Source organism: Protopterus annectens, chromosome 10.part0 (assembly GCF_019279795.1).
Source record: "Protopterus annectens isolate FY-2018-M chromosome 10.part0, PAN1.0, whole genome shotgun sequence".
In the NCBI taxonomy this organism is placed as follows: domain Eukaryota; kingdom Metazoa; phylum Chordata; order Ceratodontiformes; family Protopteridae; genus Protopterus; species Protopterus annectens.
In genome coordinates, this window is record NC_056744.1 from 1,757,777,172 (window position 1) to 1,757,798,939 (window position 21,768).

General features: G+C 39.5%; 1 protein-coding gene across 3 annotated transcripts in view; it reads left to right on the forward strand.

Annotated features, from left to right (window-relative positions):
* The window catches only part of LOC122813984 (CD276 antigen-like), a 219,578-nt gene extending 199,333 nt beyond the window's left edge, over positions 1-20,245 (forward strand). For all 3 annotated transcript variants that reach the window (XM_044086553.1, XM_044086552.1, XM_044086554.1), the window contains one exon: positions 19,382-20,245. The gene's annotated coding sequence lies outside the window, so the exon portion shown is untranslated. The remainder of the gene's footprint in view (positions 1-19,381) is intronic.
* Positions 20,246-21,768: the final 1,523 nt, after the last annotated feature.

Below are 21,768 nucleotides of genomic sequence, written 5' to 3' on the forward strand. Positions count from 1 at the left end.
TATTAAATTATTCCACAGAGGCTCGAGCTCAACCAACCAGCACTTTATTGCACAAAGACACACTCTCCACTACTGACCTAGGTTTCGTCCAAAAGACTTCTTCAGAGTGTGTTGAACCAGGTTTTAAATACATACACTTAATTCAATAATGCAATCTTAATTAAAAACAAACCAATGAAGAATGGCAATCAATTAAAAACAATTGCACTCTCACAATGTTCCCCACCCACTTAATTTGTAAGTAAAAGGCACAAAAACAACTATTAAATAACCTGTAAAATATGTATGCACATGTATACGTTGCTGTGAGCAACCAAAGACACAAAGACAACCACAGTGTGTGTAATGAATAAAAGTGAAAAATAAAATTAAATGTAAAAAATAATAATGAAAGTGAAAAATAATGTAATAAATATGAATGTATATCTAAATATAATATATGTGAACCCTGATGTATAAACATGACATGCTGTTCAAGTTCAATCAAGGCATATTAACCTAAAATATGCCTTAACCTCAAAAATGGCTTGATGGATATAAATTCATTCAAGCCCGGATACTGATATGCATTTAATCTGAACTGCCATTTCAGTTCGCTTACATCTAAATGATAATCAGTCATCCTTCCCTGTTGGTCTTTAACTAGTTGCTGTATAACACAAAATTTAAAACTGTGATCATTATATGCTATAACGTGTCTGGCTAAGGCATTAGTAGGCTTCTTATGCTGAATGTCCAGAATATGTTCTCTAATTCTCTCTCTAAAGCGCCTACAGGTCTTACCCACATAAAAAGCAGTGCATGCCTGACATTTAGCAAGATAAACAACATTAACTGAAAAACAATTGTAATGCCTCAAAATATTAATGGGTATGTTGTTGATCAGGCAATGGCAGTTCAGATTAAATGCATACCAACATCCGGGCTTGAACGAGTTTATATCTATCAAGCCATTTTTGAGGTTAAGGCATATTTTAGGTAAACATGCCTTGGGGTGGGAGTTTGGCATAATGGTTAAGATGTTTACCTTGCAAACACAAGGTGCAGGGTTTGATTCTCACATGGGATAGTAGGCTAGGCTTAAAATGACCCACAAGGGCAGTTAGCCTAGTAATAATCTATGAACCTATGAATCTATGAACCTATGAATCACAATTCTATTCCCAGTGGGCATCACGTGCCTACAAGTCAAACATCTTCCACATTTGAAATTCCCTGTAATTTTATTACTTAAATTATCATTACTCATGGCACTTCTTTCAAGCATCTCCTTCAGGGCTAAATCCTTGCAAAATATGAATTTAAGTTGGCGTGCAACAAAACCTTGAAACTCTTTTAATCTCGTAAAAGATTCCCAATTCTTTTCTATAATCTTTCTAATATAGTCAATATTATGCTAACTATGTCAACATTATTCAGGATATTGACAGTTGCTGTGAAGTTATTTATAACAAAAAACTTGACAAGTTGCAATGCGATATAAAAGTATATCAAAGAGGTCAAGTGTATCCCTTTATGGGAAGAAAAGAACAAAAATGCTGAAACAGAGGGAACAGCCAATCATCATAAGAGTTTCATGGAAGGGGTGTCACCGGAAACAGCGAGGCGCACTAATAGCCCTGTATTTTGATGTTGCCTCGTTAGATACATGCCCAGGAGAAGCTCTAGCAACAGAAACCGGAACAGGAAGTCCCACAGTACCATTCAATGTAATACCTTCCCCTCGAACGGACACAGGGTTATTAGTAAAGTTCCTTTGCATACACAGATCCACTTTCTGTGTTAATGCTTCGACTCTGTTCAGTAAAAGATTGACTAAAACTGTGAGATTACCATCGCCATTCTCATTCTGAGTAGTATCAGTCCTAAAACTTACTCGCTCACTGTCTTGAGAAAATAACGGCAGTTGCGAGTCAGCCCCATCATGCTCGATCTCTACCACAACGTTGCTTCCACTTGCCATGATACAAACGACACGGACACAAAATCAAAATAGAAAACTGATAAAAAACACAAAATGCAAGGAAACAGCTTAGAAGAAATCCACACGGGCTTTAATGACAGTAACTGTAAGCGCTTTCGGTTAAGCCAATTGCTCAACCTTCATCAGACAGAAAAACCATGCTCAAGATTTAATTTAAATACAAAAAACACTTAATTACATTATTAGAATGAGCCATGGAAGGACCTCCCACTACTCAAACTTAAATTCATCCAAAATCAAAAGTCTCTATAAATTCATGTTAAAATATTATACATACAATAAGATAAAATGTTAATGCCTTTAAAATTTGAAGAACTGTTATTATTACATTTTAAATTTTAAATATATTTACTACCACACTAAAATATCTACACAATGAGATTAGCAATGGTTCAACAAGCTTATATTTAAACAGAGTTCAAGCAAATAATACTTGTTGAAAAATAAAAGACATTAACATTTTATCTTATTGTATGTATAGTATTTTTAACATGAATTTATAGACTTTTGATTTTGGATGAATTTAAGTTTGAGTAGTGGGAGGTCCTTCCATGGCTCATTATCTAATAATGTAATTAAGTGTTTTTTGTATTTAAATTAAATCTTGAGCATGGTTTTTCTGTCTGATGAAGGTTGAGCAATTGGCTTAACCGAAAGCGCTTACAGTTACTGTCATTAAAGCCCGTGCGGATTTCTTCTAAGCTGTTTCCTTGCATTTTGTGTTTTTTATCAGTTTTCTATTTTGATTTTGTGTCGCTAACTAAGACTAAGTTATATTTGAATGCAGCAGGTGCAGCTCGCAGTCATATTCCCTTGTATTAATCTGAATTTTAAATCAGCTCACAGGCAGAATGTGTATTTAATCTATTGCATTCGCATCTTGTAGCAGTGTGTGTGCGTGTGCGGTGCTTATCTACACATTGGTAAGCTCAACTGCCAACATTAGCAGCACATTAGCAGTGTGAGAGTTACACTTTTGCACACAACTGCAGAATCCAGCCATTAGACTGTCAGGAGGAGAAGGGTAATACTTGCAACACACCACCAGTCTCACATAGACCTAACAAACTAACACGGGCAAATAACACACATAAATACACGAAAACATACCCGGAGGCTCTAAATAAAAATCTGAAAAAGCAACAGAGACCTCCAAAGCAGACACCCAAGCAACCTCCACACCCCATCACAAATCATGAATCACATACTTCACATAACCAGTGTGCCACGCAATCGCAGCCCTTAAGGCAAAAATAACATTCCCAACACACTAGTAATAGGCGACTCTATAATCAAGCACACTGATGTCCCACTAACTAGGCTGGACAAGGAGAAGGTTACAGTTAGCTACCTGTCAGGCACCAGGATCCACCACATAACACAAGCACTCAGGTCACTCCAGAACAGGTACAAATATGACTCTGTCATTGTACATGATGGTGTGAGTGACCTGAGACATACCTCCCTGTACTACATGAAAAGAGATATGGAAAAGCTCTCTGATCATGTAGCCCAGGCAGGTATGACCCTGACTCTGAGTAGCATCCTGCCCTCACCAAGAATGATGCCACAGTATAAAGAAAAAATAATTTACTTCAACAATTGGCTAAGTTTCTGGTGTCTGCCTGGGATGACATGCTCGACAGGCCACATTGCTTTGCAAGAGATGGCTTGCACCTGTCACCCTTAGGCTTTCTAATACTGGCAAAGGCTCTTGCCACCCCCATAGTGTCTTTTTTAGGCAAGGTTCAAAAGACAAACCCACCACCGTAAATAACACAAGTAACCAAAAACTGAGGGTAATGCTACTCAATGCCAGAAGTCTAAACCTCAAAATGCATGCAGTCAAGGCACTCCTCAGTATGGAGAACATCAATATCTGTGCAGTAACAGAAACCTGGTTTAAGGCTCCAGAGAGCACCCCAGCACTACCAGGCTATAACTCATACCATACCTTTCGGCCACAGAACCCAGACCAAAACACAAAAGGTGGGGGTGTATCCATATTCATCAAGGATACTCACACCTCCAGGTTAGTGGTGCAGCCAAATGCATCAGGGATCATCCATGTGCAACTAACAACAGGCAAAACTGCAATCCAAATTGTAGCTTGCTACAGATCACCCACCATGACCCAGGACCCCCATTCTACATTTCTGCAGACACTGGCAAATATGAAGGTCCTACCAAACACCCTAATACTGGGTGATTTCAACTACCCAAACATTAACTGGGAGAATTACTCAAGTACTAACTCCCTTGCCCAACGCTTCCTAGAATTTATAAACTCGAACGCACTGGATCAACTAGTCAACACCCCCACCAGAGGGAACAACATATTGGACCTGGTCATCACCAACATGGGTGACCGGTGTTCCACACCTAACGTCAACCCTTCGCTGGTTAGATAGGACCATAGACTAATCACTCTGGATATTCACATTCCACCCCCAACCCCAATCAAGGAAGCCACCGTAAAAAACTTTTCAAAAGCAAACTTCACGTTACTTAAGACCGAGGTGGAAAGGTTCACAGCTCCCATGCCAATGGACAATGCTGTCCAAGCTGCTGAAACCTGTACAAAGGCACTCTATGATCATCTGCAGGAATGCATGGATCATGCTATCCCAAGTAAAACCAAGACTTACTCCAAGAAAAGGAAACCAGTCTGGTAGACCCCTGCCATAAACAGGCTCTACAATAGAAGGAGGAAACTAGTACAGATAAGAGCAAAATCCCTAGAAGGAAAGACATCCCTGATCCGTATCAGCAAGAAACCATGATTCCTCATTAAATCATCCAGTGCTAGCTTCAAAAGAAAAATTGCCAAGGACTCCAAAGATAACCACAAAGTGGTCTTTAGCTGTGTCAAGAACCTAAGTGGAAACTCCCAGATCTGCTCTGAGTTGGTGCAGAATGGCACAAAATACACTGAACTGACTGATATTGCCAACATTTTGGCAGACAGGTTCAGTGCAAACTTCATACCCCTTTCACCCCCTAAAGGGCCCATAACCATACCAGAAGAATGTAAGGCCCCAGCAATCACTGACACACAGGTTAAAACAGCCCTATCCAAAGCCAAAACACAGCCTCAGTAGGACCTGATGGTGTCCCAGGCTGTCTTGCAAGAGCTCCAAAATGAACTAACCCCTCACCTAAACACACTGTTCAATTCCTACAGGCTACGTGCTCACAGAGTGGTGCACAGCAACAGTTATCCCACTCCACAAAGGTGGCACCACAACGGACCCCAGGAACTATCGCCCTATAAGCCTGACTAGCCTGGTCTGCAAGGCTATGAAGCGCATCACCATGGAACTCATTAACAGAGACATTGGGAACCTCCAAACTTTGGACCTCACCCAATTCGGCTTTGTTAAGGGTAGATCATGCCTCCTAAATCTGGTGGACCTCTTTGAGACAGTTACCAAGGCATTAGATGAGGGTAATGAGGTCCACACAGCCTACCTAGACCTCGCAAAGGCTTTCAACACCATTCCCCATTCTGGTATTATAGATAGAAACTCACCAACCTGAACATTAACCCCTACATCATGAGATAGGTTGCAAATTGGCTCACGGACAGAACCCACACGGTGAGAGTTGCAGACTCTAGGTCCGACTCTAAACCGGTTACAATTGGCGTCCCTCAGGGCTCAGTCCTAGGACCCCTCCTGTTCGGTATATACTTCTCAAAGGTATAGGCAAGCATAGGAGGACTTGGCTGACCAAGTTCGCAGACGACTGCAAACTAGGGGCCATAACTGATTCTCCAGCTGATACAGACACCCTCCATAATGGTCTCACTAAGATAGATACCTGGTGTCAAAATCATGACCTCAAGCTCAATGCCAAAAAGTGCATAGTCATTCCCTTTGGAAAAAACTAATTACCTGTGAACTACCACATAAGTGGTAGTCCCCTAAATACAGAAAAAGTAATAAGGGATCTGGGGACCCAAGTAGATAGCAATCTATCCTTTGATAATCATATTGCCAAGGTGGATAGAAAATTCTTCTACGTGGCCCACCTAATCTCAAAAGGGTTCGCATCCAGAACAAAGGAGGTTATTGTGCCTCCTTACTCATCACTTATTAGACACATTATAGACTACAATGCCCCATTTGGGATGTACCTTACAAGACACCTGCAACAGCTGGAAAGACCACAAAAGTACCTCACCAAGAGGATTACTGGCCTCAAACAGATGACCTATGCAGCCCGACTAAAGAAACTCTAGCTGTACTCGGTTGCATACCGCTTACTCAGAGGTGATCACTGCTTGACATACAAGGCCATGTCCAACCCAGAATTGATGGATATGCTCCACCTAAAAAAAAACAAATCCCTGAGAGCCACATGCTCTAGCTATATAAACCTTACCACAACGATAAATAGGATGTGGTGGAGGGATAGATTCCTGACCCAGAGACTCCCGCATGCTTTGGAACAAGATTCCAGTATACATCAAGCAGAGACCCTCGCTAGCACTCTTCAAGAGCAACCTTGACGGGTGGATGGGAAACAGAAAATTTACCCCGGGGATCACTGCAGTGGCTCTGCTGGATAGAGGAGCAGGTAACTAATGGCTCTGCTGGTCAGAGGCACAGGGACCTAATCTAAGGGGGTGGCGAAAGCCAACACACTCTGGCTAGGCTTATAAATGCCCTTGGACAGATAGCCTAGTACTTATCTATGAACCTATGAACCTATTAAACTACATTCATCTCAGTCTAAGGTAAAATAAATAAACAAAACCACAAAAACATATTCCAACTAAAAATTTAAACAAGCCTTCTTAAGTGCACAAACAGGAACAGTTTCTAACAGCATACCATAATATCCCAAATAAACAGAATTCTGACTCACAGATATGAGAATAAACAATGCAGGAGTTTGACAACATACTACAGTGAACACAGCAAGTATAAGACAGTAAAAGTATGTGTGAAAATTACATGACTCCAAATGCCATGCTGTACCTCTGAATTATGTCATTACTTAACCAATGCACAAAGTAGAAGCAGTAGTTATGCATACATTTACAGTTAAAAACATCTCCAAAGTCAGTCCATTAACTGCAGAAAAATACAAATGATGTGGTAAACACCCATTCACAGGCAAAAACACTGAACGTTGGTTTTAGGAACCAGCGCCAACTGCTGGCTAACACAGACTGATTGCTTTATACACAGTTCTCTTCCTTCGACAAAGGGACAGCAAGGATAAAGAAGAAGACAAGTTGTTTTCTGACCCTCCTGTCAGTGGCTTAGAGATTAAACAGCTGGCTTCAGTAAACGAAAGGATGACATTAATAGATCAAAATAAAAAATGTGCCCCTTATGCCAAGTATTAAATCACATGCAGATTCAAAAGTGATCCCCATTGTAAAAGGCTGCAAACTGTTAGCATAAAGTTCAGACTATTTTCACTATATGCCACCCCATAAATGCACATAATATAATTTATTTTTTGTTTATTACAACTCAGCTTTTCTTTTTAGATTTAAGGTCAGATCTCATTTTTAGGGTGCAGATTTAGGTTGTGACAGTTTTTGGGAGGAAGATAGTGTTTATTTTTTCCCCATGCAGTGCGTGTTAGTTTAACATCTATGCTCTACAGCACATCTTTCCCTCTCCTACCACTTACATCCAGTTCTACTTCTCCTCTTCAGCCCTCGCATTTACAAGTGTTCCCATGCCTAGTTGCTTCAGTGACCATTTAAAGGTCCCTCAAACCTTTTTTTCACCCTCTACTGTTATTGTCTCCTCTCTGTCTAACCTCGTTATGATCCTTTAAACAAGGCTATCACTTAATAATTTTATTATGCAATAGTATTTCTGCAATTACTAATTGTTTAATGTTAGTGACTTTTACCTTGGAATTCATAACATATGGTGTAATATGTTGATCTTTTTTTGATGCATACTTTAATATAGTTGAGTCCTCTCTGAAGACAGATACTGCCCAGTAGAGCCAATACAGTCAACAGAATGTAAATAAATAAATTTCTTTCTTCCATTCGCAGTGTAAATGGAACACAGGAGTAACAAGGCAACTAAGGCACAATGTCATTTCCATCTTGCCAGCACCCACCCTTAGGCCTTGCCACCATTTTCTGACTGCTTCCCTAGTCATTAATTCATATAAGGCTGCCCGACTGACAGCCGTTTCTAGTACACCAATCCTACTTTGCTATGAGCTAATTTTGTCACAGCTCACTCCTCATTAATACAACTGAGATTTGAGCACAGCCCATAGCTCTTCTTCCACTCCTGGGCTGGCAAGTTGTAAACAGACCCTATATATTTTAGGGTCTATATTATAACAACGAAAATCCTTTTCAGAGAATACATAAACAGCGAAGCATATTGCACTAACCGTGAATACACCGAATGCCCTAAACAGCGAAATTCAAAATCTCCAATCGTCATAGTTGGCCAACCCCACCACCCGCTACATACTACCTACCCAAACAAAATAAATAAACCACATACATACATACACTAACCAAAACCCTGCTTCTAACCCTAAAGTAAAGCTTGCATATACTACCATGTATGCACTTACCTTAACCCGCACCCTAATCCTAAGGTCCATAACTATTGCACACTTACCTTACGGAGCTATACCGCAGAAGAGCCAACTATGATGATTTGACATTTCAGATTTCGCACTTCAGGATAATCGGTGTTTTCACGGTTCGCTGAATATGTGTCAACATTTCCATATTCGTGTAAGTGGACCTTTGCGGTTTTAATAGGGAACCTGTATTTTATTCCTTATCTCTTTAAATGTCTCTACTGTATTTGATTTCTATAATACATTTGTTATCTGTCAGCAATCCCTTCGGTTTCTTGCTGCTTGCAGCATATACTTAAAATTGTTCTCTTTCTGGCTACCTCATCCAACTTCACCACTCATTCTTATTCATATAAGTCAAGGGTGGCAGTACACATTACTCCCTTACTATATTTTTTGACAACGTATTCATATGACCTGCTTTTATGTCCATGCCTGCTATACTTTCATATAGACTATCTGTCTACATAGTATTAAAAGATATTTTTGTGTTAAGTTTTACATTTCTAGTTCTTAAAAGCTTAGTCACTTAGTTTTTTCTGTTTAGTTCTATAAAGCCCAGTTTAAACAGTACAGTGATATTAGATGTAGTTTTCATTCTTTGTAAATTGTACAACAATATTTTGATGCATTTTACATTCTTGAATTTTGCAATTCTATGTTCTTGTGCTTGCACTTTATAATTTATAAGGAGCTTTTTTCCTCAAGTCTCCGCTGTAAATGTTTCTTCTGTTCTGTTACATTTTCCCTGGTAGAGGAGGGGAAGGGCAATGACCAATTCTGACAAGAAAATAAAAGGAAGACTAGATCTGACCTGAATCCCGTAGCAGACAAACAATCTGATAACGCTGCTAGAGGAAAGAGAGAGCACTTCAAATGCATTTGGAAGTTCATTAAGCTGCACATCAGAGGTCACAAGTAGGAAGAAACATTGAGAATGATGGGGCCTTCCATTCTATCAGTGCTGTAACTTCTGCATCGCATTATTTTATCAATGAACAGTGCAAGGCGTTTTCTTACATTGTTTCAGTGTTAGGTCATCTTATAGGAGTACCTCCTCAGATCCATTTTCTTTTCCTATATTTACTACTTCCCATTCCTTTGTACTGTAGTGGTTTACTCTGATCCACTCAACACAGCAGTGAAAATTATGCAGCTCTATTCCCTACTGCAATATTACTAGCTTATCATTTTTTTTATATGTAACATAGGCACTTTATTCCTCAAGGGCAAGAGACACTTTATTTGTAGCTAAAACAATGAAATATAAAGTTGTTTGCTAGCAACAACCTCTTAATTACTTACAGATCTCTTTAATGTGGAATTATTTAAATGACTTTTACTTCTGCAGAGATTGTGCATATTTACTGATACTCATGGATTGTAGATGTTTGAGTAGACTTTTATGATGGAAATGCTGTGAATTGGGCAGTTTTGTCATTATTGGTTCATGCATTTTGTTTCATTGCTTACTGGAAAAATGTTCAAAATAAATTTAAAACGTACTCTAACAAGTGTGCTGTATTATACAAGGAATATAATTTAATACAGTCAGGAAGGTGTATCAAAGAACACATGAATGTTTTCTGTGCAAGGGGCCTATGATTTGAAAACAGCCCAAAGGTAATCTTTATCCACCACTGGATAGATGCATTTTCTTTGATTGTGGTTTTCGGTGCTGCTTCAATGAATGTGAGTTTCAAGGGCAGAGAAGTTTTAATGCTAAGTCTATTTTCATTGTGAGAGTGTATTGCTTTGTTTAGCAGATGTCTATTCGTGTCTGTGCTATAAAATGTAAAATAAAAGTTTTAAATGTAATCCAAATACTCACTGTAGAAGTAAAGCAGTATGCACATTACAGTGCTTAGGGTAAATGGGATGAAATAGCCAAGTAATGGGACATTGGAATGGCTGCAGGGGGACTGGGGTCATATTTTGGTTGTCCAGTCTGCGTTTGAAAGTTTGCATCCTATAATTCCACTGGAGTGGGTGGGGTTACATAATTATGTGTGCAAATGTTATGTTAATCAGCATACAGATTTGTACCTATTTTTCATGGGCCTTTGTCCATATTTTTGATGTTTCCAGGTTGAGAGGTATGAGGTAAGGTCTTCCCAGATAGTCAACCCTCTCGAGCAACTTTTCACAAGGGTCACTTGAGTTTTCGGTGGGGGTGGGGGTGGGGAAGGATTGTCACAAAAGGAAATACTACCAGCCCAGCTATCTGGAATTTTGTAAATAATTCTATGTCATTTGTGAATATTGATATGATTCATACAGAAGTATGTGCAAAGGTGTAAAGTGCTGAGCTAAATTGTAACCACAGCATGCCCTGCTGGCTTAGAATAGAAATGTATATAAACTATTGTAATTGTGTAAATGTATATGTTTTAACAGTAGAAACTAGAACAGAGTATTTGCTTGTAAAATTTCAAGAAAATAAGTTGAAATTGTTTTACAATTGTGATATAAAAGTCATCTCTCAGTTTCAGTTTAGTAGCAGACACAATGTCAAGTGCTAGAAGTTTTTGTATTGTCTTGAAAGAGAAGTAATTACTAGATTTGAGATGTAAACATGTTTTATTGTTTTATGACTTCCTAGCAGCTGCAGAGATCTGAGAGATATGTATTTTTTCACAGGGAATGGCTAGATGCTACAATGGGCATTTAGCTTGAGAACTGAAAGTCAGGTGAGAAAAATTGATGTTATCCAAGCTAACCCAGCAGTAATATTTGATATTAATTCAAGAACTTTCTCAGAGAGAGACTATGCATTTTGTATTTTGTCTTTGACCTGGAAAGATCCACTCATCACCATCTTCTGCACTTCTGCCTGTGTGTTGTTCTGTAAGTTTTTAGCACATAGTAACTCATTTAGATTCAGATAGGACATAGTAAAGTATAGCTTAGATGTGTTCTTTATTTATTTGAGACTGCCCTGCAATGTTGTTTTAAATATCTCCTATGATTTTGAACTCTGACATTACTGTGCTGATTTACTGTGTATTGTCTTGTTCTTTTATTATTTATTATTAAATATATTTAAACATATATTTGTGGCTGACATTTGTAAGACATATTTAAGCTCTTAGGGTACTTGCATAGCTCTATGGTGACACTGTGCAGGCCACTCCTAAATAGCCTTGCTCTTGGTCAGACTATCATTTGGATAATAGTAACATTACACAGTATGATTGGACACCCTTTGTTAAGGGCCTTAAGTAGCTGATAAAGAATTGACTGGTGGCAGTCGGAACTACCGTATAGTCTGGGCAGAAGGGGGCATAGCTAATTAAACTGTGACAGCCTTTCCCATGTATCTGTGTGTGTGTTTGTATATCAATCAAATCTCAAAGTGTGTGTGTGTGTGTGTCAGCTACTTGGCAGAGACACGAAGCACTGGTTGGACAGAAAGGTTGCTGGAGGCTTTGGCTTGGCCACTCAGCTGAGATCTCAACCCTATAGTTGTGCCAATGTGGAGTCTTATTGGGGATCTGGAGAAAGTGGGAGAAACCAGCCGCAGACGGACTGTGATCTCTGTGTGCTCTTAAGGGAAATTGGTCTTTACTGTGTGTGTGTACTTGTCATCCTTCCAATGTGTACATTCCCCACTGTTGCCAGTGGTGAGGATTGAGGCTCCATGATTACTGGGCCAGTGCAAGAACATCACACAACCTCTCACATCAGCTTCTGTATAAACTGCTTCATCTTTATGAATCCACTGTTCTGTTTTAAAAACAATACTCCCTCACATCACTCTCGAAATGGAACTCAAATGGAATGATCAAGGTATGGACTTCAAAATAATAAAATGCTCCTACTTTGAGCACTGAAATAAAGAGCATAAAACAAACTAGGAATGTGGTACTTATGATTTCCAGAACAAAGAACAACAATGAGAGAAGAACCCCTCATTAGCTCACGATAATGAGGCAATCCTGCCAATATAATTATTGTCCTTCACACCCCGCAGCTGCCTGTAGAGAAGTGTTTGCTTATTTGAATTGCCAGACAGATCCAATGAAGATAGAGACCTATTCTGCAGTGGTCATTTGGGAAGCAGAAAAACTGAAATGGCTTGCTCATGAACATATAATGTGTGGGTGGGATCCTCTTTCAACAGAAAGAGATAGCATTACCGCTCTATGGACTCTTTCGTGTGGTAGTCCTATGTGATACAGGCCACCCCTGGGAACTACACATGAGGTAGGACATAAAACTAACACAGTGGGTAATAATAACAGGGAAGGAACACAATAATGGGGCAGTACAGGACGTTGGCTATAGGTAATGGTTAGTGTTGCTGTGACATCCCAACCATATGTACAAAATGAAAAAGGGGATGATGCTGATGCAGATGCTGATACATAATGGGCCATAATAACAGGGCACTATGGGTAATAACAGGCATGGGAATATTTTTTTTATTTTATTTATTTATTTTACATTTGTTGACCGGGATAGTCCGACTAGATGCATGTCCATTTTCAGCGGAGGCCCGGGGAGAAAAGCTCCAAGGGTAAGCAGATACAGCATTACATAATACCAGCATTACATATTACAAACAGGCTATTTACAGAGATTACATAAGTAAGCAAGTTAAACAAGTTCCACAGGTTACAGTTAATCCTGAGCACAAGTCAGGATTAAATTAAATTACACAGTAAACTGGTTATCAGATTTTTACACATTCTAGAGAGAGTTAGCCAGGCTTGATACATTGACATAGCCAGTTAAGTGACAAATGTTGATTGAGTCTAGTTTTAAATTGACCTAAGGTGGAAAGTAAGGTAATATCAGCTGGAAGAGAGTTCCAGGATCTACTTACAGAGTTTGCAAAGAGAGAATCACCGGCTGTGTTATTAATTTTGCTAGTCTGAATTAGTAGTTTGTTAGAGGATCGAAGCGGTCTAGGATTGTTAAAGGGGGTGATAATATTTTTAAGTGCAGAAGTATTGTCCGGATTATAGGCCATAATCAGTTGGTTATACTGGATTAGGCTGGGTAGTTCAAGCCAACCAAGATGATTTAGATTGATGCAATGATGTGTCCTAAAAGACAGCCCAGTGGCAAACCTGGCAATGTGGTTGTAGCAAATTGAGAGTTTGTTAAGGACAGTCTTGTTTAAATTCGAGAGTAGAGGGGATGCATACAGAAGGGTTGAAAGAAGGTGAGAGCGAGCTATGGCAATTTTAGCTGGAGGAGTTAGGAAGGCTTTTATTCTGTAAAGTGACCCTAGTTTTTTATTGATGGTTTTGATAGTTTGGTTAACAGGTAGGTCAAATTTTAGATTATTGTCTATGATGACACCTAATAGTTTTGTAGATGGGTCAGGGGAGATTATTGTGCAATCATTTGATTTTATGGTAAAGGTGAAAGGGGTAGACCTACGTGTTGGTGAAAATAACAGCATTTTAGTTTTTATGGGATTTAGGATCAGACGATGTTCAGAAAGCCAGTTTTCTATTGTATTAAAGGTGGTCTGGGTAGCTGACTAGAGATGTGGCTGAGCAAATCAGAGTAGAGTCATCAGCATATTGGATACAGTTGACTTTTGGGATGACAGTATAAAGGTCGTTAATGAAGATGGAGAACAGCAAGGGCCCTAGTATAGAGCCTTGTGGTACTCCAAGTGTATTAGGTAGAAGGTTAGAGAGTTTGTTCTGCCAGAGGACAGCCTGCTGTCGACCATTCAGGTAGGATTGAAACCATTGGAGGGCTCCAGTATCTAGACAGAATGTTTGCAGGGTGTGGATTAAAAGTTGGTGATCAACCATATCGAATGCCTTGGAAAGATCCAAAAAGAGGGCTGAGGATATATAATTATTGTTGCGATTATGGTTTATGGTGTTAGTAAATGCTAGGAGGGCTGAAGTAGTGCTGTGATGAGGATGGAAGCCATGCTGAGTGTCTGCCATAAGGCAATATTGGATTAGGTGGTGTGTGAGCTGTCTATGAATACATTTTTCCATAATCTTTGCAAGTGGAGAGAGTATAGCTATTGGCCTATAATTGGAGAATTCAGTAGAGCTGCCTCCTTTGTGAAGTAGGATTACATAGGATATTTTCCAGATGGTGGGAATTTTAGCTTCTACTATGGTTCGATTGATTAGTATATAACAATATGTCACCATGGCCTATAACAGATAAAGAGACATAATAAAAGGACATAACAGGTAAAAGGATTTCATGAGTAACAGGACAAAACAGAAAATAAATATCAACAAATTACTAAACAATGACTTCTGCCTCCACTGTCTAATAAACAAGCTTTTACCTACACCCATTTGGATATATGATACTGACAGTCACACCTTGTACAGACTGCCTTTCTCCTTATGATTCTCAGAAATGTGTTTCTCTAGCTTAGCTTCAGCTATGTGGAACTTAGTCACTGCAGGAATTTGAACTATATCAATCCTCTCAGAGGTTAAAATGTCACCTCACAATTATTTTATCTAAGCCACCTCTGCTGTAAGTGTTTTAGAAAACTAAACTTCATCTTCATCCTTTGTTCATCATTTAATCTCACTTTCTACATGTGCATTTCAACAGGATAACCATTTGAAATGTTGAGACCCGCTAGAGCAACTCCAGAAATGCAGAGTCTGAATGGCCAAAAGATCGGACTTACATATACTACGTCTGAGATGCCATTTCTCAGAATATTCCCCCTTTCCCAAGGTATGGTGACCTCAGAATTGGTATATATAAGTTTGTGGGATGCGGGAGACTTGCCTCCCACATGGTGGGTGCAGGAGGGGCTTGCCCCCCTGCAAAAAAAATAATTCTTAAGGAGAAGAGCTATTTCGGAGATTCAATCTTCTCGTGGTTTTCTGTCTTTTTTTGGCTTTTTAGCAGTCTGCATTCCGAGTGCCAACATTTCAAAAGAGAGCTGTCCTCATAAACCATAGCTATGCTAATCAACTATATGTGTGCATATTCAAGTTTAGCTATATTAAAGTGTTTAAGCCTAAATGCCATCACAATAAAAGCAATAAAATAAAAAGTGAAAATCTATAAGCAGCTCTGAACAGAGCATAAATAGCAGATAAAATCAATTACGAAAAAAAAAATCATTCATGAAAAAATAAAGATGAGCCTTCTAGAGCCTTGAAAATACAGCCAGTGGGTGTGGGCTCTCTCACCCAGTGGGAAGAAGGTTCCAGAATCAATGTGCTTGATTTAAAAAAAAAGCAAACAAGAGAGGACTCCAGATGTGTTCTGGAAATCTCCAACAACCCAGGGATGAGGAACACAAAGACATAAATCAGGTATAACACACCAACACCTCCAACAGTTATTGGTTACCCAAATCATGTTGAGCTAACTACATTGAGATTTCGAAAGCAAAATAAGACTGAATTGGTGATCTGACTCCACCAAGCCAAAGTATTGTGAAGATAATTAAAAGTAAGTTACAAGGCTGCGGAATGCTGTAGCAGCTGCAATTGTCAGGTTCATTATTAGGAAGTCCTATGTAGAGGTAGTTACAGTAGACAATATGAGAAGAGACCATGACATAGAAAAAACGCAGAAAGGTCTTGGGCAGGAGAAAATGCATGATGCAGCTTATTCTTCCAAAACAGAAACAAAATGGCTCAATGACAGATGATGGCTGTTCCCCAAGCATCACCCACAAAAAGATTTTTCACTTTTACATGAATTCCAGCTTATCATCAACACAAATTATGAAGGAAATAAAAGAATGGTGGTATAAGTTGTTTCCTGTAGGGTATGTAAGTGCTTTTATAAGGAAAAAGCAAAAATAAAAGTGAGACAAATGATGAATGAGCCCATTAGGGCAAATAAGAAATTGGACAACAAAAATGTCTTATTTCACTTTACAACTTGTAAAATTAATAATAAGTTTGTACTTCATGTTCTGAAATGGGTAGACAGAGATCTGAGTGGTGGAGATAAATAAGTGATGCCAGCAGAAAGAAAAAAAGAGTGTTATTCTGGCAAGTTTTATTTTGTGATAATAAAAGTTTCCTGGCTTGAATGTTATTAGAAGTGCAGATGAACTCCATATTAAAAGTTTAGACACAAGATGGCAATCTGTACCCACATTAGATTTAACTATAAATTGTGTCTTAGAAGATGACCAAACAAATAGTGCCTTCCAAACCATCTCCTGGAGGTAAATCCCCTTCCTGTGGTTGGAGAACCAAATATTTCTGTGAATAATCTCACCAGTCTAAAAACTCATGGCTTACAGGGAAAAAAAATAGCAGTGTCCCTGCTGAAGCACCACATTCTCCAAAAGAATATGGTAGTAGAAAGATCCTATGCAGTATCACACAACAGAAAGGTGATTGAAAATTAAAGTAGGACTCTCAAAGCTGCTTCTTGTCTGAAGATGTCTCATATTCCACCACTATATTCTTTTGGAGAATGTGGTACTTGAACAGGGACACCGCTAGTGTTTTTCCTGTAAGCCATGAGTATTGGACTGGTGAGGTTTTTCACAGAGGTTTTTTAAGTCTTAGAAGATGATGTAATATAACAAATTCACAGTTAATATAATAAACACAATTTGGATCCTAGGCCTTACACATGTCCTACATGGACAGACTCAAAAAACTCCAGCTATTCTCTGTCACATATCATCTACTAAGAGGTGATCTCTGCTTCCAAGGCCATGTCTGACCTAGCTCTTTTAGAAATGCTACATCTAAACAAATCCCAATCCCTCTGTACTACACCCTCCAGAGACCTCAATCTTATTACCACAATCAACAGAACCTGCTGGAGGGACAGTTTCATAACCCAGAGATGGGTCTATATTAGAACATCGAAGTTTCAAAACTTTGAATGTTCTAATATTGAACCCTATTCAGCAATAACTGAAAACATCGAACATACAGAACAGCAAATTTTTTCCTAGGGAAAAAATTTGCTGTTCCAAAACACATACACATAACACAAGCATACCAAACAAACAGCAATCCACACACATATACCTAAAATCTTACACCTAACCCTACACTAAACTATACACACACCACTAACTATCCACTTACCTTAACCCAAACCCTAACCCTAAGGTCCATCACTATCGCACACCCACCTCACCTGCGCCCTAACCCTAACTCACCTACCCCACCCTAAACCTCACGTCCACACAATCGCACACTTACATGACCCGCACCCTAACCCTAACTCACCTAACCCGCCCTAACCCTCACATCCACACAATCGCACACATACCTGACCCGCGCCCTAACCCTAACTCACCTAACCCTCATGTCCACACAATCGCACACATACCTGACCCACACCCTAACTCTAACTACCCTAACCCGCACTCAGTCACGCACTTACCTGAACCCGACCCATAACTTTCCACCACAGCGCTGAAAATAACGAAACAACAGAAACGGACAACCGAATTCTTTCCCTAGGAAAAAATTTGGTTTTCTGGTACTTCAATATTTTCAGCTTTCGCTGAATAGGGTTCGATATTAGAACATTCAAAGTTTTGAAACTTCGATGTTCTAATATAGACCCCCCCCCCCAGAGACTACCCATGCTCTGGAACAGACTTCCCATACGTGTCAAGGAGAGCACTTCACTAGCCCTCTTCAAGCGAAATCTTGATGAGTGGATGGGAAATAGAAAGTTCACCCCGGGTGTTTTAATACAAAATAATTATGTTTATCTTAATTCAAGAACTCAGCAAAACAAACAAAAAACATTTGATACTGAACATAACACTGTTATGACACTCAATACATATTAATCACGCAAACAAGAAAGGCACACTGCAAAAATAAAGACTACAAAACAATATGGGTGATATGATTACTGATAAAATATTCAAGTATCAGATAATAATATAGTCATACATTATACAAGGGATTTAGAAGGAATCGTACAACTACTGATTCAGCAACATAAGTCGAGGCATAAATGTACTTCACGTAATCAGCCTTTGAGGTTGATGACAAATATCAAAGTAAATTAATACATGGCTCACAGTTTAAAGGGACAGGATACCCGATAGGTCTGGATTAACTGAACAGGTAAGAAGACAGTTTAAGCACCTAATGAGTGAGTGCTACTGTGGAGATCGTAGATAGACTGTAATGCAGGGCACACTTACCGAGAAGGGAACTTCAGGCTTGATGGATGAAATCAGTCCCACCTGTAGAAGGTTGTGGACTGTGTGTGTCTGTGATGTTTAATGGACAGGTAGGTCCAAGAAGAATTTTAAGGATATGAACTAACAAGAATTCCTTGAAGCCCTCAAAGATATCTGTTTACTAAGGAACTGGGCACAGTGTTTCCTATAGTGCATACAATGTTAATTGAAAGCAATGGTGAGCTTGACATATATGATACTGTTACAGGTTGGCCTTGCTTGGGTAGGGAATACTGGATGATGGGTAGTGGAGGTTCTAACAATAGCAGCAACAAGGCGCATTACACTTAGTGAGTCCATATTGTCCACAGCTGCTGATAAATTACTTGTTTCTATTATACGGGCAACTAGCATAGTGTTCTTGTATCTATACATACATAACTGTTGCTTCTAGAAAGACTATTAAAGTGAACTGAACATCCGCATGTTGTTACTGATAGTTGTGTGCTGCGCTCTGTGATATAACAACAGCGATTTCACTTTATAGGCTTCTCAGATATTCTTCACTTCCACCTTATTACGTTGAAACACTGTGACAGTAGATGCTTCCAAGCATGTGCATATCATGTGTGATTTGTGAATTCTTAGTGATTACAACTATTATGATTGCAAAATGGCATTTTATTCACCTGTTCTGAATCTGTTACTGTTACTATTTTCTCTAGATCATATTTAAGAAAAACGACCATCATGAAACAGTGAAAGAAAATGGACTACTCCATAAAAGCAGGCCACTGCAGGGCCCGATGGACTTTATCCAGTCTTACCATGTCTGTAGAAATACTTTGTTAATAGGTGTGTAATGCATCTGCCAAATGAATACAGTCTATATATATTCCAACTTTCGAATCTTGGACTGACAATAAGAAACGGAAACTCCTGACCAGATTTGTAATGCCATTCATTTTATCACTTGTTGCCTTAGTTATATCTGTTTATATCTAACATGAGATGCTGGAATGATATCTTTTCTCTGGTTATTGTTTGATGAACGCAAGCCAGTCAGTCATCTGTTTCCTCACCTTTATCCCCACCTCTCTCTCCTGAGTTTGTCCAATGTCTGCAGTGAATGTGGGAAAAACACTTTTCTTTTGTTCCCACGCTAAGCCCTATGTATCCAGAATGGAAACATTCAGGTCTGTTTAACATACAGAAATCAGGATAGAAAGTGGACTTGCACAAATTCTTCCTGGAACTCTGCCAACATGACAAAGATGCTCAACCCTGAACTTTTGGCCGTCTGAAAATGCACATACTTACCAAGGCCAGGAAATGCAGTTTCTTAGAAAGTGAGCAAGACCTAAGAGTATGAATACCTTCACTTCTTCTCTGATTTGAAAATCTCTACACTGGTTGTCACTTTTAACTTACTATGTTTAAGGAAAAAATGTTTTTGTTTTGTTTTGTTTTTTGTCATTGTGACTGCTGTCCTTTGTATCATTCTGTGACCATGATTTGTTTAGCATTGTGAATGCTGTTTTTTGACTGCTCAGCACTGTACTGTAATAAAATAAAACTACAGCATTTTATTTATGATCACCAAATTTTGCAGCAGGATACACTAAGAAAAGCTTTGATATTATTACTGGTTTTATTCATAGGTTCATAGGTTCATACTAGGCTATCTGCCCGAGGGCATTTCTAAGCCTAGCCCATAGTTATGTGGCTTCCACCACCCCTTTAGTTTGAAGAAAACTATGCCTATTATTTTGCTGTGCCTCTGTCAAGCAGTGACACTGAAGTAATCCCTGGGGTATATCTGCGATCTCCCATCCATTGGTCAAGATTCTTCTTGAACAAGGCCAGCGAGGTGTTCTGCCTCACATGTACTGGGATTTTGTTCCACAGCATAGGAAGTCTCTGGGTGATGAATCTGTCCCTCCAGCACGTTCTATTAATAACCGTGTCAAGGTTTAAGTCTCCCGCCCTTGTGGTTCTGAGGGATCTAGATTTTTTGAGGTGAAGCATATTCATCAAATCTGGGTTTGACATGGCCTTATACGTCAGGCACAGGTCACCTCTGAGCAAGTGGTATGCGACTGAATAGAGCTGGAGTTCTTTCAGTCTGGCAGCATAAGACATATTTTTGAGACCCTTTATCCTTTTGGTGAGGAACTTTTGGGGCCTTTCCAGCTGCTGCAGGTGTCGGGTCAGATACATTCCGAATGGGGCATTGTACTCAATCATAGGTCTAATGAGTGATGAGTACAGGGGGACGATGACCTCCCTAGATCTAGATGTGAATCCCTTCATGATCAGGTGGGCAATGTAGAAGGTTTTCCTAACTACTTTGGCCACATGAGTGTCAAACGAAAGGTTACTGTCAACCTGGGTCCCCAGATCCCTGATGACTTCTTCTGTGCTCAATGGATTGCCACCTATATGGTAGCTAGGGGTAACCTTGTTTTTCCCGAAGGGTATGACTATGCATTTCTTGGCATTTAACTTTAGGCCATGGCTCTGGCACCAGTTATCCATTTCTGTGAGGCCCTTCTGAAGGATATCTGTGTCAGATGTGTTTTCGACTATGGCGCTCAGTTTGCAGTCATCTGCAAACTTTGTCAGCCATAACCCTCCTGTGTTTGCTTGTACTTCAGAAAAGTAGATGCCGAACAAGAGTGGTCCCAGGACTGAGCCCTGTGGGACACCACTTGTGACAGGCTTTGAGTCTAACATGGCGCCAGCAACTCTGACCCTGTGGGTTCTGTCACTTAGCCAGTTTGCAACCCATCTTGTGATGTATGGGTTTACATTTAAGCTGATGAGTTTTTCGATGATAGTATTGTGTCGAAGGCCTTTGCCAGGTCGAGGTAGGCTGTATGGACTGCCTTGCCCTCATCAATGGCCTTGGTGACTGTTTCGAAAAAGTCAACCAAGTTTAAGAGGCATGATCTGCCTTTGACAAAGCCAAACTGGGATGGATCCAAAGTCTGCAAGTTCACTATGTCTTTATTTATGAGTTCCATTATGATCCTCTCCATGGCTTTGCAGATAAGGCTTGTCAAGCTAATGGGACGGTAATTTCCAGGGTCGGTGGAGGCACCGCCCTTAT